The 23967-nt window shown below is 47.9% G+C and overlaps 1 protein-coding gene across 5 annotated transcripts in view; it reads right to left on the bottom strand.

The window, feature by feature from the left end:
* LOC137544215 (cytokine receptor-like factor 2) overlaps positions 1–23967 on the bottom strand; it is a 47312-nt gene that overhangs the window by 8008 nt on the left and 15337 nt on the right. The window lies entirely within an intron of this gene.

Genomic DNA, 23967 nt, shown 5'->3' with positions numbered 1-23967 from the left:
TGGCAGGTGATGTCACTGGAAGGAGATGCTGCTCACTTTTTTGGCAGTTGGAAACAGCTGTTATTTGCCACAATGCAACATGACTCCCACAGTGTGATGTCAGGACCTCAGAGCTGTGAGGCGCTGACATCACACTGTGGGAGGGGTTGCACCAGAAAATCAGTGTAACGATCGGTGTAACACAGAGAGGATCTGATTACCGGTGATCTGCAGTATCACCGAGAATGCAGATATATACCAGATTATTGATGATCTGCAGTATCACCCATAATCAGATATATCTCTAACCTTTGGACACCTGAATGACAAGAGTGTATTGGTGCAACAGTAATACTTTGAGGAGCACACCCTGAAGGCAGGTGCAAGAGCAGATAGGAATCCTGCTGGCAACTGGTTCCTCATAGAATATAAAGTCGGGTGGGGTCATTTATATGGCAAAGGGCCAAAACCACCGTCCTCTTTATTGGGCAATTCACCTCGCCCACTTAAACATATGTTTCTTTTAGACAAAAGGACTCAAAATGTGACGCAATCTTATAGTGCAAAAAATAGAAAAAGCTTTATTGACACATAGAAAAAATGAATCTAAAAAACAACAATTCTTCAGATATGCAAAGATAGTCCTCATATAGAAATAATGAGCTGACAAGTATTGTAGTTTGGCTTGATCAATAAATAGTTGTGACCTTTACAAGCATACGTTTTCGAGGCAACGACACATGTTCGTTTCGGGCTTTTTTACAAAATACAAGCGCCCTTCATCAGGCCGTAATATATAATTCTGCACGGCTCAACCAATTAAAAAAGTAGCCAAGAAAATACAGCAGCACCAAGGAAGATGTGGCGTCTGATCCAAGCAAACACACACAGGGGCTTTTCCTACTGGCCTAGGAATCCCGGAGTGGCAGCCAGGCTATAGCTCTAGGCCAGTGGGAAAAGCCCCTGTGTGTGTTTGCTTGGATCAGACGCCACATCTTCCTTGGTGCTGCTGTATTTTCTTGGCTACTTTTTTAATTGGTTGAGCCGTGCAGAATTATATATTACGGCCTGATGAAGGGCGCTTGTATTTTGTAAAAAAGCCTGAAACGAACATGTGTCGTTGCCTCTAAAACGTATGCCTGTAAAGGTCACAACTATTTATTGATCAAGCTAAACTACAATACTTGTCAGCTCATTATTTCTACATGAGGACTATCTTTGCATATCTGAAGAATTGTTGTTTTTTAGATTCATTTTTTCTATGTGTCAATAAAGCTTTTTCTATTTTTTGCACTATAAGATTGCGTCACAATTTGAGTCCTTTTGTCTAAAAGAAACATAGGCAACTGGTTCCTTCCGTAGACTGAACTCTCCCAGGGGAGGAGTCAGACAGCGAGTGGGAAGGACAGAACGTGAGTGACACCAAGAGAAGTGTCACTGACAGATCTGTGAACTATCTCCTAACAGGAGAGATAGTTCTCGAGGTCGGACAAGCCAGGTCGTTAACACACGGACAGATAAAGTACAGAGACAGTAGGCAGATTCAGAATCCAGGGACTACCCGAGTTTTGGCAACAGAGAATCAGAAGGACAAAGGTACAAAATCAGAGATCAGGAGAATGGTCAGGAATGCAGAAAGTCATAACAGATAATCAACAATGCCTAGACTTGAGTGTGAGCTCCAAGATTCTCACACTCCAGGAACTGGACTAGATAATATGAATAATACAGATGGTACAGAATTCCTAGACTAAGGTGTGAGTTCCTTGGCCGTCAACACCTTGGAAACTGGTCTAGATAACAATACAGATGATAACAGAATTCCTAGACTAAGGTGTGAGATCCTTGGCCATCAACACCTTTGGAAACTGGTCTAATAACACAGATACAGACAAGGTCTGAGTGCTACCACGTAGTGATCGCAACGGCAGACAACCAGCAAGTGCCCAGCCACCAGTATATATAGTTCAGCGCTCTCCTGCGCCTCCCCCAAGTGCTGGAACAATGGAAACCGTTTCTGGTGTCAGCTGACCAGCCTGGTCAGCTGATCCCCCACTGACTGGTATAAAGCTCTTCCTCTCAGCGCGCGCGCACGCGTCCACCTAAACCTATGTGGACTACAGCTCCCAGCCACACCAGAACCCTGCTGTGAAATGCCAGTTGCGCTGCACGCGGAATCCGCCGCCATGCCGCCAGCGCATGCGGCGGTTCCTCCGCGTTCAGGCAGACACAAAGACGAGTGAGCACATACATCAGTGGTCACGCTGGACGCGGAATCCACCGCCTTGCCAGAAGTGCATGCGGCGGTGCTTCCGCGTTTTCTCACAATCAGCCATACAGAGCCCCCTGATGATCCGTTTGAGGAAAGGAAACGATTTCTCATTTGAAAGGGGGTATCAGCTACTGATTGGGATGAAGTTCAATTCTTGGTTATGGTTTCTCTTTAAACTCTTTCATTGCAGCCTTCTTGACCAACTGATTTCATTGCAGTCTTCTTTACCAACAGACTACATCTTTCTGTATATTTTATAACTTTTAAAATCTAAAAAGTCAAAATGGTTGTCCTTCTAAGCCACACTCCTTCTCAATCTCCAAACTGGCATTTGAACTACTGCTTGCATCTACATAGACTTCATCTCACACAGTAATTTTGATAGCAAATGAAAACTATAATCAAAACTGCCTCTTCTTTGTCAGTAAAAACACTTTTCTTTGTCTCTCTAATACCTTCAGTTTTAAGAAGGCAAACACTGGCATTGGCTTTTTAGTAAGAGGGCTTTTTAGTCTCTTTTAGTCCCCTATACTTTCCTATTAGTTTTGGATCACCCCGAGCTGCTTGGGTATTCTGTTGCTCTGTCTCTCTGTCAACCTATACATTCAGTCACTCAGAAATATCTTCCCTTGATCTTTTGTTAAGCATAGGAGAGACCCCCGCCTGCTATGTGCATCAGCATGTGTGTTTTTACATTTCTTTTTTTGCAGCTTCCAGTATGCGGTATCAGGTAAGTGGTTAGATAGGAAGGGGGGGGGGGCAAAGTGAGAGGTATACCTGCACGAGGTGCCCCCTGCTGGTGACATAATCTATGATTATCAATGATTATATCCGACCAAAGCCTCTCAACTGATTGTTGCTAAACTTATGCAATTCCTACTAGATTTAGTACTGCAGATATGGGTGTATATTATTGCACTTGACTGGCGGACGAGCGGTTTGTGGACCATATAAAATGGCAGATTGCTGGCTGGGAGGGAGCAATTATTGTGTATTTTGCATTAAAGAGAACCCGAGGTGGGTTCTAAGAATCCAATTAGCATACAGAGGCTGGGTCTGCATACAATACCCAGCCTCTGTTGCTATACTGTTTGCACCAGTCTCTCCCCTGCGGTCTGCTGTACCCCCATTAATCAATCGCCGTGCTGGCGACATGCAGCATGTCGCCTGCCAGCTGTTTACATCTGAAGTGTCAGTCTCTCCCGCTCCCCCGCTTCCTCCATAGCGCTGCTACCCGCCTGCGTCCCTTCCCTCCTTACTGATTGGAAAGAAGGGACGCAGGCGGGGAGAGGCGATATCGGAGGCGGGGGAGCGGCAGAGACTGACACTTCAGATGTAAACAGCCGGCTGGCGACACGCTGCATGTTGCCAGCACGGCGATTGATTAATGGGGGTACAGCAGAGCGCAGTGGGGAGACTGGTGTAAACAGTATAGCAACAGAGGCTGGGTATTTGTAATGATCTGCTCAGCTGCCTGTGCAGGCAGGCAGCTTTTTGACCATTGTTTAGGTTTGCATGCTGCAGGACTCTAGAAAGAAGAGCTTCTGTCAGTTTTGCAGCTTGTGCTTGCTGAGGAATTTGCATACGTTGTCATGCAAATTGCCTGGCCATATTCATTGGAGGCGTGTACTATAAGTACTATGTGTTTCCCACAATGCTTGGCTGTTCATAAGGAGTCTTCCTGTGAAACACTCTGGAGGAGTGTCAGCCTTACTCTCTGTTTGAAGATCAGCTTAGAGTAATTCCTGGAAAACTGCACTAGGCCGGTTTCCTTAGTGCAGTTAGGATTGCTTATCTGTTTGTTTGTTCTGTTGCTATTGTCCTGTCCCAGCGGTGGTCGACAGGAAATGGTTCTGATCTCTGTTCTTGGAGTATAGCTGGTGCAGCGGTTGCTACCAGCTATCTCTTCTGATCTGTCTCACTTGGATCGCGCTGGCATCTTGCGCTAGCGCTGTGGATCCTTCTGTTCTGTCTCCTTGGATCACGCTAGCCACTTTCCGCTAGTGCTGTGGATCCTTCTGTTCTGCTACTCTGTACCTGGATCGCGCTAGCTACTTTCACTAGTGCTGTGGATCCTTCTGTTCTGCTACTCTGTCTGCCTGGATCGCACTCGCCTAGCGCTAGTGCTGTGGATCCTTCTGTTCTGTCTTCCTGGATCGCGCTAGCCACTTTTGCTAGTGCTGTGGATCCTATCTCTCGCTTGTCCCTGTTTTCGTGTGTCTGTCTTGTCTGCTACGAACGCTTGCTGGAGGCTCGGTGAAGTAACCGTTAAGCAAGCGCTCACGTCCTCTGTTACATGTTTGTCTGGCGATGGTTAGTTAGGCATGCTTGTCTCTATTGTGCTTATCACGTGGAGACCGCGCATGAACGCGTGCACTGTTGCGAATGAGTGCGGTGTTCGCGTTCAGTTAGCGTTTGTTATTTTCCTTGTTATTCTCATTGTATTATTTGCTGTGCCTTTGCTACCCTCGTATTCTGTTCTGATCTGCCTTGTGTCACGTCTGGCGATCGCACCTCTCGCGATCGCGTTCCTATTTCATATCTGCTGTTGTGTGTGCACTGTCGCGGGGTGGCGACTAGGTTGGCGCACACACATACAACCTGTCCCTTTGCGCGTTCTCATTCGCAATTGCTTCTCTTGCGATTGCGTTCTGCGCTTCGTACAATTCCTGTCTGGCATTTGTGGAGGTACAGAGGATTGGTTCCTCTACACTCCCCAGCGCCATCTGCCGACAGGAATTTCCCTCTACCTTTTGCTGGGTGCCTGCAATTATACGCTTGTGGAGGATTTCCGCCATATCAGCGCACGCGTTGTGCGCTGATCACGGAGAAAGTTCCACAATCGTTACAGTATTATATGCAGACCCAGCCTCTGTATGCTAATTGGATTCTTAGAACCCACCTCGGGTTCTCTTTAAGCATAGGAGAGGGTAAGATTTGCCGAAAAAATTACTGCAGGCAAGTTTTACCTTCACTTCAATTCACAAGATTAAGATGCAGTTGTACAAAGACTAATGAATTTGAAGTGGAAGCCGAACAACTGTCTAGGAATTGGAATGTTTGGGGCTATCCCAATGGTGTTCTGGAATCCTCACTTCCAAGGTTTGATTGCTTGGGCCCCAAAAATGCTGTTGCTCTCTTTCTCTGTATCTATTAACTCACCCTATCATTACTGTTCCGACCCGCAATCACATCTACTGACTAAATCCACAAAGCTCTGCCAGGAAACGTCCTCCCTCTTTTACCAGCGGGGTAGAAAGACAGAAATTGGTTACTAGAAGCTGTTGTAATAGGGAGAGAAGTGTGATTGGCCAGGTAATCATTACTATTTGTTCAATAAAGTTGATATTTCTATTGCAATACTCAGTGTAGCTATTTGGATAGACTCTTTCTTGTAGTAATAACTATGTTGTTTCTTTTATCCTGCTAGCACAGGTTGATACTGTGGCTCCCTAAGTGTTTGTTCTTACACGGCCAGGTAATCATGCCAGTCATGCCAGTTGGAATTCCAGCTGGAATAACAGACTTCAAACAGCAACTGGCATTAACAAAACTGGAATTCCATTTATTACTTATAATCAACAAGAGAAAGTCCTTTCTATTACAAAACAGTCCATCTGTTTTCCACAGTTTAAAGTCAATGCAGCGCATCAAGTCCAGTATCCCTTTCTTTAAAGGATCTGAAAAAAACTTTGCCCAATTCTTCTTGAAGAAAGATAGTATCCTCTATCCAGTCTGTCATCCATTCTATCCATTCTATGGCATCATCATCAAAACCTAATGCAGAGATAAAAAATGGAACCAGAAACAAACTGTTTTGTCCATGTTTTCTTAAAGGGACACTGTAGGGGGGTCAAGGGAAAATGAGTTGAAGTTACCTGGGGCTTCTAATGGTCCCCCACAGACATCCTGTGCCCGCGCAGCCACTCACCGATGCTTCGGCCCCGCCACTGCGCCTGCGTTGCCGTGTCCTCACTCCCGCTGATGGCACCAGGAGCGTACTGTGCAGGCCCAGTATGGTCTGTGCCTGCGCCGTGCGCTCCTGGTGACATCAGGGGAAGCGAGGACACGGCAATGCAGTCACAGTGGTTTTCAGACTTTAAAGTCTGAAATTCCAGAAGTGAACCAGAGGCGGGGCCGGAGCATCGGTGAGCGGCTGCGCGGGCGCAGGATGTCTGTGAACCATTAGAAGCCCTGGGTAACTTCAACTCATTTTCCCCTGACCCCCCTACAGTGTCCCTTTAAGGTGTGCACATGCATGCCTGCTGGTTTAAATGTGTGCAGGGACCCTACACTCCCCCATGTCCCCAAGTTACAGTGAGTAATATGCTAAGCTCAGTACAACAAGCATGCGTTATCAAAGATTTTTTTTTTCTCAGAGCTCTCTGCCCTAGCTCCATTTCCTGCTCTAAATCAGATCCTAATTACTGTTAGTGATTCAAACTTATATCCAGTTTCTGTCAGTTGTCTGGTGCATGCTTTGACATCTGCTCGCTCTACAACTGTTTATTACAGATGGCCCAAACGGTTCGCATGCAAACTTATTCTCACGAACTTCGGTAGTTCAAGTTCGCAATCGAACGCGACCTTTATGGCGGTTCGACCCGCTCCCTATATTACATCATTAGGGTCAACGTTGACCCTCTACCAGGGCCGGCCCGCTCATGAGGCGGGGTGAAACTTTTGCCTCAGGCGGCAAATTTCTAAGGGCGGCATCCGCCCGTCGGTGGGTGCGGGGAGCCGGCCGCCCAGCTGGAGGGGTAGCGGGCAGGACGGGGGTATTGGGCCTAGAGGCGGGGAGGGGGGTCGGACCCCCCCCCCCCCCTCGCCTGGGTCCCCCGTCCTCCACTCCCCTCCAGCCTTAAATACATCAGAAGCGCAACTCGTAAGAGGCAGTGGGCGGGGAGGACTCACCTCTTCCTCGATCCAGCGTGCGCTCCACTGACGTCACTTCCTGCAACGCCGCCCACTGTATTGTAAATGGACGGCGCTGCAGGAAGGGACGTCAGTGGAGCGCACGCTGGATCGAGCGAGGAAGAGGTGAGTCCTCCCCGCCCACTGCCTCTTACGAGAGTTGCGCTTCTGATGTATTTAAGGCTGGAGGGGAGCGGAGGACGGGGGACCAAGGCGAGTGAGGGGGGGGGTCCGACCCCCCTCCCCGCCGCTAGGCCCAATACCCCCGCCCTGCCCGCTACCCCTCCAGCTCGGCGGCGGCGCCCCCCTCCCCCCCCCCCCACAGGGGGCGGCGGCGGCGGCGGCAGCAATAATTTTTTCAAAATTTGCCTCAGGCGGCAAAAAGTCTAGGGCCGGCCCTGCCCTCTACATTACAGTCAGCAGGCACAGGGTAGCCAATCAGGCTACACTCCCTCCTGGACCCCCTTATAAAACACAGGCAGTGTCAGCCATTTCACTCACTCGTGTGGCTGCAGTAATTAGAGAAGGGAGAGAACCTTGCTGCTGCTGACAGGGAAAGCTTAGTTAGGCTCTTGTATTAGGCTTGTTAGCTTGCTTCTTTTTGCTGATCTTATAGCTAAATATATATATATATATATATATATATATATATATATATTATTTTTATGTGCTGAGTGTGGGAAATCTGAAAAAAAAATGACGTGGGGTCCCCCCTCTCGAGCCTCTGTAACCCCTTGTCCCCCATGCAGGCTGGGATAGCCAGAATGCGGAGCCCCGGCCGACTGGGGCTTCGCACCCTGAGCTATACCAGCCCACATGGTCCATGGTATGGGGGGCTCCGGGGGGGGAGGGGCAGCCAAGCCTTCCCCTTCCCCCCCCCCCCCCGGAGCCCTTGTCCAATCCATGGACAAGGGGCTCTTCCCCACCTCCGGTGCCCCAGGAGGAGGTGGGGGCGACGACTCCCTGGGGGGGTTCATGGTGGCATCTGGGAGTCCCCTTTAAGAAGGGGACCCCAGATGCCCACCCCCTCCCAGGAGAAATGAGTATAGAGGTACAAAGTACCCCTACCCATTTCCACAAAGGGTTAAATGAAATAAAAACACAACCACGAAAAAAGTCCTTAATTTTCCTAATTAACCAGAAATACTTACTTGTACCTTTAAAAAAAAATTCCCACAGCAATATCCTCGGTAAATGATTCAACGAACTGTATCCTCTTATGTTGCGATCTTCTATTAAGTTGATTGAAGATCTCCGAAGCCCCCCACCCACATAGCAGAGAATGCGTCCAAAAGTCCTTTTGGACGCATAGCTGCTAGCTCCCGCTGTCTCTCCCCACCTGCCTGCCTGCACCTGTCAACCCCCACCTAGGCTGGCACCCAGTGCACCCATGGGTGCGCTGGGTGCCAGCCTAGGTGGGGGTTGACAGGTGCAGGCAGGTGGGGAGAGACAGCATCGGGAGCCAGCAGCTTCACGTCCTTCCGGGGACGCATTCTCTGCTATACTAACGGCTCATGAATGAGCCGGATCTTTTTAATGAATCGGTTCTTTTTTTATGAATCAACTCTTTTTTTTTTCTTTAAAATCGATTTTCTCAAAAACTATAAGGTCTTTTTGAAAAAAAAAATGTTCCTCTTGTTCCCACTGTTCTTCTTAACATTCCCAGTAACATTCCCAGCTTTTAAAGGGGCTTTGCAATTAAACATTAAAGTCGGCGGGGGTATATTTTCCCACGGTCAGAAGGAGAATTTACATTGAAACTTTAAAATTGATTTTCTCAAAAACTATAAGTTCTTTTTGAAAAAAAATGTTTTCCTCTTATTCCCACTGTTCTGCTTAACATTTTCTGCAAGTTTGGGGTTTCTAGCTTTTAAAGCGGCTTTCCTATTAACTACTAAAGTCGGCAGGCACTTAATTTTCCCACGGTCAGAAGGAGTTACTTTAAAATTGATTTTCTCAAAAACTATAAGGTATTTTTGAATTTTTTTCCCCCCTCTTGTAGTCACTGAAAGATCTCAGGTGTTAGACACCTTGAAACATCTTTTCCATCACTTTTCTGGCCAGCAGAAATGTTTCTAGTTTTCAAAGTTCGCCTCCCTATTGAAGTCTATTGCGGTTCGCGAACTTTTCCGCGAACCGAACCTTCCACGGAAGTTCGCGAACCGAAAATCGCCGGTTCGCGACATCTCTATTTAACACAGAACACCTCATCTTCTGCAGCCACCAGCGCTACTACAAGCATCACATCTGCTGCATTTGACACTTCTCAGGAGTTATTTGGTGGGGAATGAACTGATTCACAGGCATTATTGTTACAACAAGATGAAGGCGCTAAGCAAGTTACACCACCTCATATGTCTGAGTTAGGCAACACTATGGACATAACATGTGAGGAGGAGGTTGATGAAGTACCTGCTGTTGGTGCAGTTTATGAGGTGTCTGAGGCAAGCGAAGCTGGGGAGTAGGATTATGATGATACGGATGCCATGTGGGATCCTAAGAGACAAGATGACCAAGGGGACAGTTCAGAGGGGGAGTCAGAGAGGAGTAGGAGGAGACGAGTTGCTGAAAAAGCAGGGGAAGCTCGTCTTCAGAAACAGCTGGTGGCAGTGTCAGGCACCATGTATCACCACCTATGGACAGCCAGCCAACATGCCCTTCAACGTCAGCTGCTGATGCCACCATAGTGCCATCACCCCAGGGGGGCTCAGCGGTTTGAAAATGTTTGAGTGTGACTGCCATAGATAAGAGCAATGCCATCTGTTCTCTCTGCCTCCAAAAATTGAGCTGTGGAAAGGCCAACAGCCGCGTAGGGACAACTGCCTTACGAAGGTACATGGAGAAAAAGGCACAAACTGCAATGGGAAGAGCACCAGAGGAAAAGCAGCACACAAAAGCAAAGCCACCTTCCTTCTCCTCTTCCTCCTTCAGGTGCATCATCTTCAGCTGCTTTCTCTCTTGCACCTTGCACCTTCACAGCAACCCTCCTCCACTCCGCCTCTCACCTTGAGCGGTTCCTGCTCCTCTGCACACAGCAGCAGCCAGGTGTCCATGAAGGAAATCTTTGAGTGGAAGAAGCCAATGTCTGCCAGTCACCCCCTTGCCTGGCGTCTGACAGCTGGCTTGGCAGAACTGTTAGCTCACCAGCTGTTACCATACCAGCTGGTGGACTCTGAGGCCTTCCGAAAATTTGTGGCCATTGGGACACCGCAGTGGAAGATACCAGGCCGTAATTATTTCTCAAAAAAGGCAATACCCAAACTATACCGTGAAGCTGAAAGGCAAGTGGTGTCATCTCTGGCACACAGCGTTGGGTCAAGGATCCAACTGACCATGGATGCCTAGTCTGCCAAGCACGGTCAGGGCAGGTACATTACTTACACAGCCCATTGGGTCAACCTGGTGATGGCTGGCAAGCAGTTAGTACATGGCTTTGCAGTGGACTTACTTGTGACACCTCCACGGCTTGCAGGCAGGCCTCCTGCCACCTCCTCTCCTTCTCCTCCTACTCCTCCTGCTACATCCTCTTCGCTGTCATCATCCTCCTCCTCCTTGACTGAGTGGCAGTTCAACTGTACTGGTGGTGCGATCTCCTCTCCAGCTACACAGCCCCAACTCCCCAGGGCCTATGCTGCATGCCAGATACGACGGTGTCACGGCATCTTAGACATGTCTTGCCTCAAAGCGGAGTGTCACACTGGAGCAGCTCTTCTGGCTGCTCTTAACAAACAGGTGGATCAGTGGCTGACCCTGCATCAACTACAGATTGGCAACGTGGTGTGTGACAACGGCAGCAATCTCATTTTGGCTTTGAATTTGGGAAAGTTGACACATGTACTCTGCATGGCACATGTGCTAAATCTCATAATTCAGAGATTTGTGTCTAAGTACCCAGGCTTACAGGACATCCTGAAGCAGGCCAGGAAGTTGTGTGGGCATTTCAGGCAGTCTTACACGGCCATGGCACGCTTTGCCAATATTCAGCGGAGAAACAACTTGCCGGTGAGACGCTTGATTTGCGATAGCCCGACTCGCTGGAATTCGACCCTCCTGATGTTCAATCGCCTGCTACAACAGGAGAAAGCCGTCACCCAGTATCTCTACAACTACAGTAGAAGGAGACACTCTGGGGAGATGGGGATGTTCTAGCCAAAGAACTAGACACTCATGCGAAATTCCTGCAGGCTCATGCGGCCATTTGAGGAGGTGACAAACATGGTGAGTCACAGTGAAGGTGCCATCAGTGACTTTATCCCGTATGCTTTCTTCCTGGAACGTGCCATGCGTAGAGTGGTGGATCAAGCTGTGGAGGAACGTGCACAGGAACAGTTACAGGAGGAACAGTTGTGGGATCAATTCTCATCAGAACCAGATGTTTCTCAACACCTGCGGCAGCACAGAGGGGGAGGAGGAGGAGGAGGAGGAAGAGTCGTGTGGGGAAGAGGAGTCAGATGATGATGAGGAAGGTGTTTTTTTTTGGAGGAGGAGGCAGCAGAAGAACAACCGCAGCAGGCATCGCAGGGGGCTTGTGCTCTTCAACGTTCCCATGGTATTGTTCGTGGCTGGGGGGAGGAGAACTTATTTGACGTCACTGAGGAAGAGCAAGAGGAGATGGATAGTATGTCTGGATCCAAATTTGTGCAGATGGCATCTTTCATGCTTTCCAGCCTGTTGAGGGACCCCCGTATAAAAAAAAACTCAAAGGGAATGAGCTGTACTGGGTGGCCACGCTACTAGACCCTCGGTATAGGCACAAAGTGGCGGAGATGTTACCAACTCACCTGAAGGCAGAAAGGATGCTGCACATGCAGAACAAGCTGGCAACTATGCTTTACAATGCGTTTAAGGGTGATGTCACAGCACAACGGAATAAAGGTACCACTGCCAGTAATCCTTCTCCCATGTCCATGCAGGCAAGGACAGGACGCTCTATCGATCTCATGGTGATGTCGGACATGCGGACATTCTTTAGTTCAACACCTCGCCTTAGCCCTTCCAGATCCATTCTCCACCTACGCCTCGACCAGCAGGTAGCCGACTACCTGGCCTTAAGTGTGGAAGTAGACACTGTGAGCAGCGATGAACCCTTGGACTAATGGGTGCGCAGACTTCACCTATGGCCAGAGCTTTCACAATTTGCCATCCAACTTCTGTCTTGCCCTGCCTCAAGTGTCCTGTCAGAAAGCACCTTCAGCGCAGCTGGAGGCATTGCCACTGAGAAAAGAAGTCGCCTAAGTCACAAAAGTGTTCAGTACCTCACCTTTATCAAAATGAATGAGGCATGAATCCTGGAGGGCTACTGCCCGCCCGAAGACTAAGTCAGTCCCCACACACTGCATCTCTGCCTGCATGCCATGTGACTGGCTGCCTGCCCCAAGACTAAGTCGATCCCCACACAGCATCTCTGCCTGCAGGCTGCTTGACTGCCTTCTCCGCCACTACCAACAGGGTCCAGAACTCCAGGCGGATTCCTGAATATACTTTTTCTGGTGCGTGTACATGCCTGCCTAATTTTTCTGGCTGCACTGCAGCTGCAACAACAAAAGAAAAGGCATGTACATGTGTCAATTCCCCTTCATGATCGTTATCTTGCCGCGGTGAAGGGGCGTGCGTATCACAATGAAGCAATGACCGCCGGCTATATGAGTGTTTCGGGGAAGGGCACACCCAAGATAATAAGGTCGTTGCTTCATTGTGAACAGACCAAATTCGATCAGCTGGACAGTCACTGTTCTGTCATTGAGCTACCTCAGCCCGGCGACCATATGGGCTTGAAAACCGCCATGGCCTGCACTCTCGCCATGGTGCGCACCAGTCCAGCACGGCCGTCACTACACAAACAGCTCTTTGCGGTGCGTTACACAGTGAGTTTGGTCTGTCAGTGTGAAGCAGTACTCTAATTACACTCCCTGTTTGATGTATACACATGCTGCTGCTTTGCGCCAAATCCAGATTTTTCCCCGGGACTTTTGGCGTGTATCCCACTCTGCCATGCCCCCTCCAGGTGTTAGACCCCTTGAAACATCTTTTCCATCACTTTTCTGGCCAGCATAAATGTTTTTAGTTTTCAAAGTTCGTCTACCCATTGAAGTCTATTCCGGTTTGCGGAAGTTCGCGTTCGAGGTTCGCAAACCGAAAATCGGAGGTTCGAGCCATCTCTACTGTTTATGTCTGCTGCTTGTTCCGACCTTATGGCAAATCCTCAACTATGATCTTGTTTAACCCCTTAAAGCTTAATTCTAGTTGTAGTTCCTTGTTACCTGTTCATGTATGGACTTTACATTTCTACAAAGTCTCTAAAATGTTGTGGGGCCCTCTGGGGGAACTCTTCCTTAGACTCTACACCTAAATGTTTTTCATGACTCATGTCTAACTTGTAACTCATCAGGTCCCATTATTTGTTCCTTCTCTATAACATAACTTTACATAGACCAGAGGCAAATAACAGTGTTAATGCACTTCAAAAGACTGTAATACCTCTCTGCCCAGGAGACAGATCCATCCGAACAAAAAAACAGACAATCATGCAATGAACTTTGTGAATCATTCACTAAATAGTAAAAAATACCAGGACCTAGCCTAGGTCAAGGTCCACCAAAGAAAGCCTCCCTCCTTTATGAGAAATAAGGAACCTACCATTAATAGAATAAACATTCAGAATCAACAGCCAAAAGTTGAAGACCCCAGAGGGTCATCTGATAACAATAGTAGGAGAAAGTATTTCCATCTCCAACAGCCACTAATAATTGAACCACTTCCGTGGGGGCTACAAGTCAACTACCAACAGGAGTGAGAATATTGCTGGGGAACAAGGGAAGCAAGCTAGATCTTGTTTCCAGAAGGAGGGTCTCCTGGAATCAATATTCAAAAAAACCAATGCCATTAATTTGCACCACCTAGCTTTGAAATAATTACTTATACCCTTTACCAACGATAAGAAGACAGAAACAGATGCACATATAACTCCAAACACAATTGGGTTTGATCATTCTGAGATTTACAAATAGTGTAAATTTATTAGATATACAGGATTAAATTGAATACTCTGTGACTTTCAAAATCCAAAAATGTTACAAAATCCCATAACCTACTGTATGTACACCTGGGAAAATATACAATTATCCTTGCAAAAGCAATAAACCTGAAAGTACAAGATAAAACCGGCACTGCATTCTCTTCCATCGCCACTAGATGTCACTAACTGCAATATGTTTGTATGTAATAAATCTGTGCTGGTGCAACGCAAATAAGAACAGGAGTCTAGTGGCAGTTATGGCATATTGCTAAAATACTAACATACTATTCACTGCAAAGAAAGTGAAGTCAGAAACACTTTCATACTAAAGGCTAGAACCACTAGCCTGAGGGTTCTCAGTTCTCAACCTTATTGATGTTGTTGTTTGCAGAAGTCGTCCCGCTGTTGAGCTTTTTGCAAGTAAAACCTATGGGAGGGTGAAGAGATAAGGAGCCATAGATCTTGGAATACTTAAAAATTAGGCAATTTGTTAGGACTAGAGATGGCCCGAACGGTTAGCCAGCGAACGGTTCCCATCAAACTTCCGGTGGTTCGCGTTTGCGGACAACTGCGAACTTTAGCGGAAGTTCGGTTCGCCCCCATAATGCACCATTAGGGTCATCACATCCCAGTCAGCAGGCACTGCCCTCCTGCCCCCCCCCCCCCCCCCTTATAAAAGGCAGGCATGGCTGGCCATTTTACTCACTCGTGTGCCTGCAATAGTGAGTGAAGGGAAAGCTGCTGCAGACTCTCTCATAGGGAAAGATAAGTTAGGCTCTTGTAGGCTTGTTAGCCTGCTCCTTGCTGATTCTTATTGCTAAAATAGCACCCCACAACAGCACTTTTGAGAGCTAATCTTGTTCTTGTGATCTATTTTTTGTGTTGTGTTGCCCACTGACACTGCATTATACAGCCCTATCTGTTGCAGCTGGACATTGGTAATCGCTATACTGTGCCAGGCCCTGTCTAACTATCTATACTGGGACACCTACCTATGTCTAGGTAACTACTGGGGTACCCACCTACCTATATGGGAACACCTACCTATGCCTAGCTAACTACTGGGGCACCTACCTATCTATACTGGGACACCTACCTATGCCTAGCTAACTACTGGGGCACCTACCTACCTATACGGTAACACCTACCCATGCCTAGCTAACTACTGGGGCACCCACCTACTTATACGGGAACACCTACCTATGCCTAGCTAACTACTGGGGCACCCACCTACCTATACGGGAACACCTACCTATGCCTAGCTAACTACTGGGGCACCCACCTTCCTATACGGGAACACCTACCTATGTCTGCTAACTACTGGGCAGCGGCGTCACTAGCGCTATCTGTTCGTGGCCCGTGCCACGAACATGGCTTTGGGTGCCCCTGATGTTATCAACTGGGGTGCCCAACACGTGTGCCCCGAATAAGCGCAGCCGCCGTTCGCTTGATACGGCGGCCACCATGATGTAGGCAGTGTTTTCAGCGCGTCAACGAGCGCTTCCGGCTGCCGACATTCGCCCACTGCCCAATCCCGCGGAGCACTTGGCAGGGGGCATGGGCTGTCATTCAAAAGGCAGGGGGCTGGAGAGAGAGCGTGTGTAGCTCTGCCCCCTGCATGCGTAGGCTGCTAGGCGTGCTGTGTCCGGCTGCTGACCCCGGCTGCTAACCCGGCACATGGCGTCCTGCTGCTACCCGCCGCCACATCTGGTCTGTGATCCCAGCAGTCACCCCACAGCCGCCAGGCCCGCCACAGACCGTGCTCCACATGCCTGCAGCCACCAGATTCGGGCAGACCGATAACCTCACCATCTGCACCTGGGACAAGGTGCCTGCACCCTGCAGCCAGCCTGACAGATGCCAGAGACCACCAGGCAGCAGCAGCAAACAGGAGATCCAAAACCATTCACAATCACAGTAAGTACTGTGGCAGCCAGCCCAGTAGTCAACTGCAAGTGGTGGGGGGCTGCGGGACACTGGACAGAGAGTGCAGCTAGCCATACAGCCAGCCAGCCCAGTAGTACTAGCCACCCACTAGCAAAACAGCACCCGGGACTGGCTGCTGTACTGTCTGCCTGTCTCACACTGTCATGTTTTCAGTAATAAGCAGCTGCATTACCATACATCACTATGCACTGGTACTAGTACAGCAGCTTTATTGGATGCCTTAGCACTTGAATTACAAAGTTATGCTGTGTGTGTGGTGAGGTGCACATAGGCTTACTGATCACCTCCCATGGCTCGGTGTCGTCCTTGGTTTGCCTGCTATATCCTGGTTGACATGCGCAGTATTTCCTTGTGGGCTGTTACTCTGTGCCTGTACTGATAGTTAACTAGCTGCAGTGTGTGATGATCCCTGCTACCTCCAGTATGTACAGTATAAGCTGTTACTCTATGTTTATACTGATAATAAACTAGCTGCAGTGTGTTCTTATCTCTGTTGCCTCCAGTATGTACAGTATAAGCTGTTACTCTGTGCTTGTACTGATAGTAAACTATCTGCAGTGTGTGCTGATCTCTGCTGCCTCTAGTATGTACATTATAAGCTGTTATGCCTGGTACACACCATGCAATTTCCCATCAGATAGATGGGTCGACAGATATTTTCCAACAGATCCGCTCAGATTTCTGATTGATTTTCTGATCACTTCTATGGAAATTGATCAGAAAAAGTATCGGAAATCAGATCGGACCTGTCGGAAATTATCTATTTGACCCATCTATCTGACGGGAAATTGTATGGTGTGTACCAGGCTTTACTTTGTGCCTTTACTGATTGTAAACCAGCTGTATTGTATGTACAGTATAAGCTGTAAAGCCTGGTACACACAATTTTGATTAGCCAATTTTACTATTTCTAGGTATTATGATAGCTCATCTCTGTTCATAGTATTTAAAATCTGTTGGCTCTCATACTACATGGAGGTAGTAAAATTGGTCAGTGATTGACCAATCAAAATTAAATGTGTGTATGCATCTTTTCTCTATGCTTATACTAATAGTTAACTATCTACTTAAAGAGGAGCTGTTAGGTATAAGGTCTCAGAGAAAATAAACACATATATCAGTAGCTAAAGATTGGCTGTACTTACATTACATATGCATTTCACTGTCCACGTTTGGATTTCACAGAATTTGTATATAGTATATGCAGAGATAGATGCTCCTGACAGCTCATGGCAGGCTCCATGTTTTTCTGTCAAATGTGTCGTCATGTCCTGCCTGCTTCCTGATCACAGATAAGCTCCTACTTGAACAACACAGTGTGCAGTGAATATTAATGAGCCATGTGGCTAGGAACAATAGCTGACTCCTGCAGAGTACTCTGCCCCGAGATTTATCAGTGCTACACGCTGGACTGATTACAAGCTTCTGTAACGTCTCATTAGCAGCCGAGGGGAGGGCCCCAGAATGCTTTGCAGTTTAGTATGCGGCTTGCGTCTTTATGGGTCTATAACAGACTTGCTCATAGGCACACATCAAAGGTAACTGAGATTTTTATCTTCACTAATGGCTTTTGAGCTTCCTTCCAAACTGTTTAACACAGGAGAATAGAGGTTTAAATTAGCTTCTGCAGCCTGACAGTTACTCTTTAAAGCATAGAGGGCTCCATCCAACATTTTGCTGGGCAGGCCCTTTATCTTTAAATTAGTCTGCTGCGAAGTTCATGTACTTTTGGCCCCACCCAAGAACACGCCCACTTTCTGAATGGCCACACCCATATCTTTACTTGGTGCCCCATGGGTGCCATGGATCTTCTAGGACCCTAGCAACGCCCCTATTACTGGGGCACTCACCTACCTATACAGGAACACCTACCTATGCCTAGCTAACTACTGGGGCACCTACCTACCTATACGGGAACACCAACCTATGCCAAGCTAACTACTGGGGCACCCACCTACCTATACGGGAACACCTACCTATGCCTAGCTAACTACTGGGACTCCTACCTATGCCTAACTACCATATGGGCTTGAAAACCGTTATCGCCTGCACTCTGGCCATGGTGCGCACCAGTCCAGCATGGCCGTCACTACACAAACAGCTGTTTGCGGTGCGTTACACAGTGAGTTTGGTGAGTCAGTGTGAAGCAGTACTCTAATTACACTCCCTGATTGATGTATACACATGCAAGATGTTTTAAAGCACTTTAAGCCTGCAAATTAGCATGCAATGTGATTTCTGCCCTTAAAACGCTGCTTTGCGTCCAATCCAGATTTTTCCCCGGGACTTTTGGCGTCTATCCCACTCCTCCATGCCCCCCTCCAGGTGTTAGACCCCTTGAAACATCTTTTCCATCACTTTTGAGGGCAGCATAATTTTTTCTATTTTTCAAAGTTCGCCTCCCCATTGAAGTCTATTGCGGTTCGCGAAATTTTGCGCGAACCGAACTTTCGCGGGAGGTTCGCGAACCCGGTTCGTGAACCTCTAGTTAGGAGGTTGGGAGATCATTGTGGAACTACATGTACCCTTATAACCATTAACAGCTTCCTAATGTCAGAGCTGGGATAGGGTCCTCCAGCACCCAAGGCTGAGACACCAAAGTGTGCCCCTCCATCCCTCGAACCCCAGCCATCACACATTGATTGCTATTAGACTAAGAGGTGCCCCAGGGCCCCCAACTCCCCCAACCCCTCAATCTCTAGTACTTTGGCTTGCAGTCACTGCCATGTATTTCCTTATTTATTTCTGCTTCAAACACAATAGGGGAATGATAGCTGAGTGAGTTGTGCGCCCCCTCCTACACTGAGCCCTGAGGCTGGAGTCTCTCTCGCTTCTGCCCCGGCCCGGCCTGCCTAATGTAATAAGACTAGGTTGGCCTGGCTGCCTTAAAGCTACTGAAGTGTTTGTTACTTTATACGCTTTTCGTGTTCAACTATATGTAATATACCACATTAGTTAATCAGTACACAAACCAAATGTCACCCAATTTCTATTCTAATTATGTCACTTGGCATCCAAGCACATAGACAATTAAAAAAATGCTACTGAAGTCTGCAAAATAAGGCAAGTGACACAGGACCAGAACAATTTTAGACATAGACATTCAGAAGTTAGCATAACACAGCCATGGAATTCGTATAGGCAACTGATAGTTCCATTATAGCAGACCTGAACTCAGATCTTCCTCTCTGTTCTAAAAGATAAGCAGCGGCATAATAACCTTTAAAGACATTTAAAAATAAACATTTCTTTAGCAGGAAGTAGACACACCACAGGAAGTAGACACACTGCAGATTTATTGCAGGATATGTATCCTGCAAATCCTACAATAAATCTGCAGTGAGTCTACTTCCTGCTTTCATGGAAGCAGAGAAAGTGCTTACATCCTGTGTTTACATATTCGCTGTGACTGATGAATTTCTGTGCTGGCACAGCTAAGAGCCCAAATTATACTTGTGATTAGCTACAGATGAGGGGGGGATTAGATAGGCTCTTCTCTCTAAAAACGCACAGGGTGCATTTCTCTCTGTTTTCCTTGTGTCCTGTGAAAGAGTTCAGGTCCATTTTAAAGGAAAACAGAGACGATTGGAAAAGTTTTATACATATCTGGGGCTTCCTCAAGCCCCATGCACACGGATCACTTCCATGCCCCCATCCTCAGTCTTCTGTATCGTCGCTGGTACCTGGCTAAAGTTATGGGACCCAGTACCGGTGATACAGAAGACTGAGGACGGTGGCATGGGAGCGATCCGTGCACAGGGGGCTGGAGGAAGCCTCAGGTATGTATAAAACTTTTATTTCCAACCGTCTCTGGTACACTTTTTAACACCTAAAGAAGCATCGCTGACCAGGCTGTGCATTGTACACGTGTGTCGCGCTCCAGCAAAAAAAAGGACAACTGGATGTAGTCGCAGAGGTAACCCATCGGACTGTGCCCTGGTGTAACAGGCAAAGTTTTCAAATTTGACATAATTGATTTCATTGAAAAAAATGTATATTTGTGGCAGGCACCAGGCTAATTATTTAGAAACTCCAATGTTAGTAGAAACAAATGACATACTGAGTTCTGAATGTGGTGCAGTATAGCCATCACTGTGGCCAAGGTGAGCATGAGACCTGGTGCAACAGGCAATGTTTTAAAATTGTACATAAATTACTGCAAAATGTTCCTCTGTGGGTGCTGGTCAAGTCAAGGAATGGAAAAGTCACTAGTTTACTTTTAGTACAGTATGAGAATGTAAAAGGACACCTTTTTTTCCCCAGGGCCCCATTTTACCTAAAAGCATTCCAGTTTGCAAGACAAATAAGGAAGTTTCAGGTGGGTAAGGTAAGTACTACTGAAATTAAACAATCTGCATTTAGAGATGTCGCGAACCTTCGATTTTCGGTTCGCGAACTTCCGCGGAAGGTTCGGTTCGCGGAAAAGTTCGCGAACCGCGATAGACTTTAATGGGGAGGCGAACTTTGAAAAATAGAAAAAATTATGCTGGCCACAAAAGTGATGGAAAAGATGTTTCAAGGGGTCTAACACCTGGAGGGGGGCATGGCGGAGTGGGATACATGCCAAAAGTCCCGGGGAAAAATCTGGATGTGACGCAAAGCAGCGTTTTAAGGGCAGAAATCACATTGAATGCTAAATTGCAGGCCTAAAGTGCTTTCAAACATATTGCATGTGTATACATCAATCAGGGAGTGTAATTAGAGTACTGCTTCACACTGACACACCAAACTCACTGTGTAACGCACGGCAAACAGCTGTTTGTGTAGTGACGGCCATGCTGGACTACTGCGCAACATGGCGAGATTGCTCTTCCTCACTCAGTGATGTCAGGTAATGTGTGACTTCCTTCTCAACTTTCCATGGCATTGTTAAAAAGCTTACGTTTTGTTTTTAAATTACATTTTCTACTTGCTGTGCACTTGTTCAGTACCGCTACAATGAGAATCCTGTGGAGGCGGGCAAGTCTGCCATTGTGACCCCGGGTAATGGCCGGGGAATGAGAGGTTTGAATCCGGTGTGGAGCTTGAGCAACGGCTACCACTACACATCCAAAGAGGGCAGCGGGCAGGCATGCACGCTCGCCCGCCCCGAGGTAGTGACCAAAAATAACAATACAGGAGGCGGACTTTCGAGGCCCTGCTGTGTATTTGAAATGAATGTACTTTAAATCCTTTAAAGGGAACCAGAGAGGAACGGGGGGTGAAAAAAGAAACAGATTTTATACATACCGGGGGCTTCTTCCAGCCCCATAAGCCTGAATCGCTCCCACGCCGCCATCCTCAGCTTCCTGGATCCGCCGGTACCGGACCCGTCACTTCCGGCGGACGCGGCCAATTGTCCGCATCACAGGGGCTCCCTCCATACATGTACGCATGCGGCTGCGCAGTTAACAGCCACATGCGTATCTGTATGGGGAGAGCACCCTGTGATGCGGAGAATTGGCCGCGTCCGCCGGCCGACTTGCCGACTCGCGGCAATGACGGGACCCGGTGGCGGCTGATGCAGGAGGCGGAGGAGTGCGACGTGGGAGCGATCCGTGCGTATGGGGCTGGAGGAAGCCACAGGTATGTATATTGCATCCTCTCTGGTTCCCTTTAACGAGAACCAGTTATGGCGGGCAAAGATGACACCACATTCCTTTCACGAGAATCATATGGAGGTGGGCAAGTCTGCCATTTGTGACCCCGGGTAATGGCCGGGGAATGAGGGATGGAATCAGGTGTGGAGCCTGAGAAACGGATACCACTACACATCCAAGGAGGGCAGCAGGCAGGCATGCACGCCCGCCCCCGAGGTAGTGACCAAAAATAACAATACAGGAGGCGGACTTTCGAGGCCCTGCTGTGTATTTGAAATGAATTAACTTTAAATCCTTTAACGGAAATCCGTTATGGAGGGCAAGTCTGCCATTGTCACCGCGGGGAATGAAGGTTGGATTCCGGCCCGAAGTGGGAGCCTGCTGAGACCCATGCTGTAGCTGCCCTGACCGGGCTTTGCAGACCAGGCATCTGTGGTCAGATGGACCCTTGAGCCAGCGGAAGACCAACCAAGTCGAAAGCATTTGCCAAGAATGTTTTACGGAAGGCAAGTTTTTTTGCCCTTTTTTTAAATTTTTTGAAAATGATAGATGGTTGTATTTTTAAATTGTTTGAAAGTTTAGATGGTTGTATTTTTAAATTGTTTGAAAGTTTAGATAATTGTATTTTTAAATTGTTTAAAAGTGTATCCATTCTTCCTCCCCCCAGCCACGAACAATACCATGGGAACGTGGAGCAGCAGAAGCCCCCTGTGACGGCTGCCGCGGTTGTTCTCCGCAGCTTGTCTTTTGAGGGGTGCTGCTTTTCCTCAGGTGTTCTTGCCATAGCTGTTTGGGCCTCTCTCCAGGTGCCTTCGTAAGGCACTTGTCCCTACGTGAGAGTTGGCCTTTCCACGGCTCAATTTTTGCTGGCAGAGACAACAGATGGCTTTGCTCCGATCTGAGACACACACGTGAAAAAATTTCCAAACCACTGAACCCCCCTGGGGTGATGGCGCTAGGGTGGCATCAGCAGCTGACGTTGAAGGGCATGTTGGCTGGCTGGCCATAGCTGGTGATACATGGCGCCGGACACTGCCGCCAGCTGTTTCTGAGGACGAGCTCCCTCTGCTTCTATCATGGAGTCGTGTCCTCCTACTCCTCTCTGACTCCTCCTCTGAACTGTCTATCTGGTCATCTCCTCTACCGGGAACATATGTGGTATCCGTATAATCGTCATCATAATCCTCCTGGCCAGCTGCGCTTTCCTCAGACACCTCCTCAAGTGCACCAACTTCAGGTGGTCCACCATCATCCCCATCCACACACGTTACGTCCATACTATCGCCACCTAACTCAGACATATGAGGTGGTGTACCTGCGCCTTCTTGTTGTTGTTGCAGTAGTGGCTGGGAATCAGTGATTTCACCACCACCACCAAATAACTCCTGCGAAGTGTCAAATGCAGCGGATGTGGTGCTTGTTGTAGTGCTGGTGGCTGCGGGAGATGAGGTGTTCTGTGTTAAATACTCAATCACCTCCTCACGATTTTGGGAAGTGATGGCACGTGCCTTCTTCTGAGCACTGTATTTTGGGGCAGGTCCGCACGAAATCACAGCAACACCACCTCGCACAGCCACAGACCTGCCGGTGCCTGGTGGCCTTCCTCTGGGTCTGCCTCTACCTCTTCCTCTACCTGGTTTGTCCATTTTGTCCATCTCGGGGGTATGCTAGCTATATGCAGTGAGGTGGGTTCTCACTCAACACAACAGGTAGTTAGATGCAGTGAGCTGGGTTCACTGAACAGTAAAGGTACTTAAGATGCAGTGAGGTGGGTTCTCACTCAACACAACAGGTAGTTAGATGCAGTGAGGTGGCCAGGTGGGTTCTCACTCAACACAACAGGTAGTTAGATGCAGTGAGCTGGGTTCACTCAACACAACGCTAGGTATATGCAGTGATGAGGTGGGTTAAGTAAACACAACAGGTACTGGGTAGTTAGATGCAGTGAGCTGGGTTCACTCAACACAAAGCTAGGTATATGCAGTGATGAGGTGGGTTAAGTAAACACAACAGGTACTGGGTAGTTAGATGCAGTGAGCTGGGTTCACTCAACAGTAAAGGTACTTAAGATGCAGTGAGGTGGATTCTCACTCAACACAACAGGTAGTTAGATGCAGTGAGGTGGCCAGGTGGGTTCTCACTCAACACAACAGGTAGTTAGATGCAGTGAGTTGGGTTCACTCAACAGTAAAGGTACTTAAGATGCAGTGACTGAGGTGGGTTCTCACTCAACACAACAGGTAGTTAGATGCAGTGAGGTG

Source organism: Hyperolius riggenbachi, chromosome 2, assembly GCF_040937935.1.
Source record: "Hyperolius riggenbachi isolate aHypRig1 chromosome 2, aHypRig1.pri, whole genome shotgun sequence".
Taxonomy (NCBI): Eukaryota; Metazoa; Chordata; class Amphibia; order Anura; family Hyperoliidae; genus Hyperolius; species Hyperolius riggenbachi.
The sequence above is the reverse complement of the archived record's forward strand: the minus strand, read 5'-3'. Positions and strand labels throughout refer to the sequence as shown.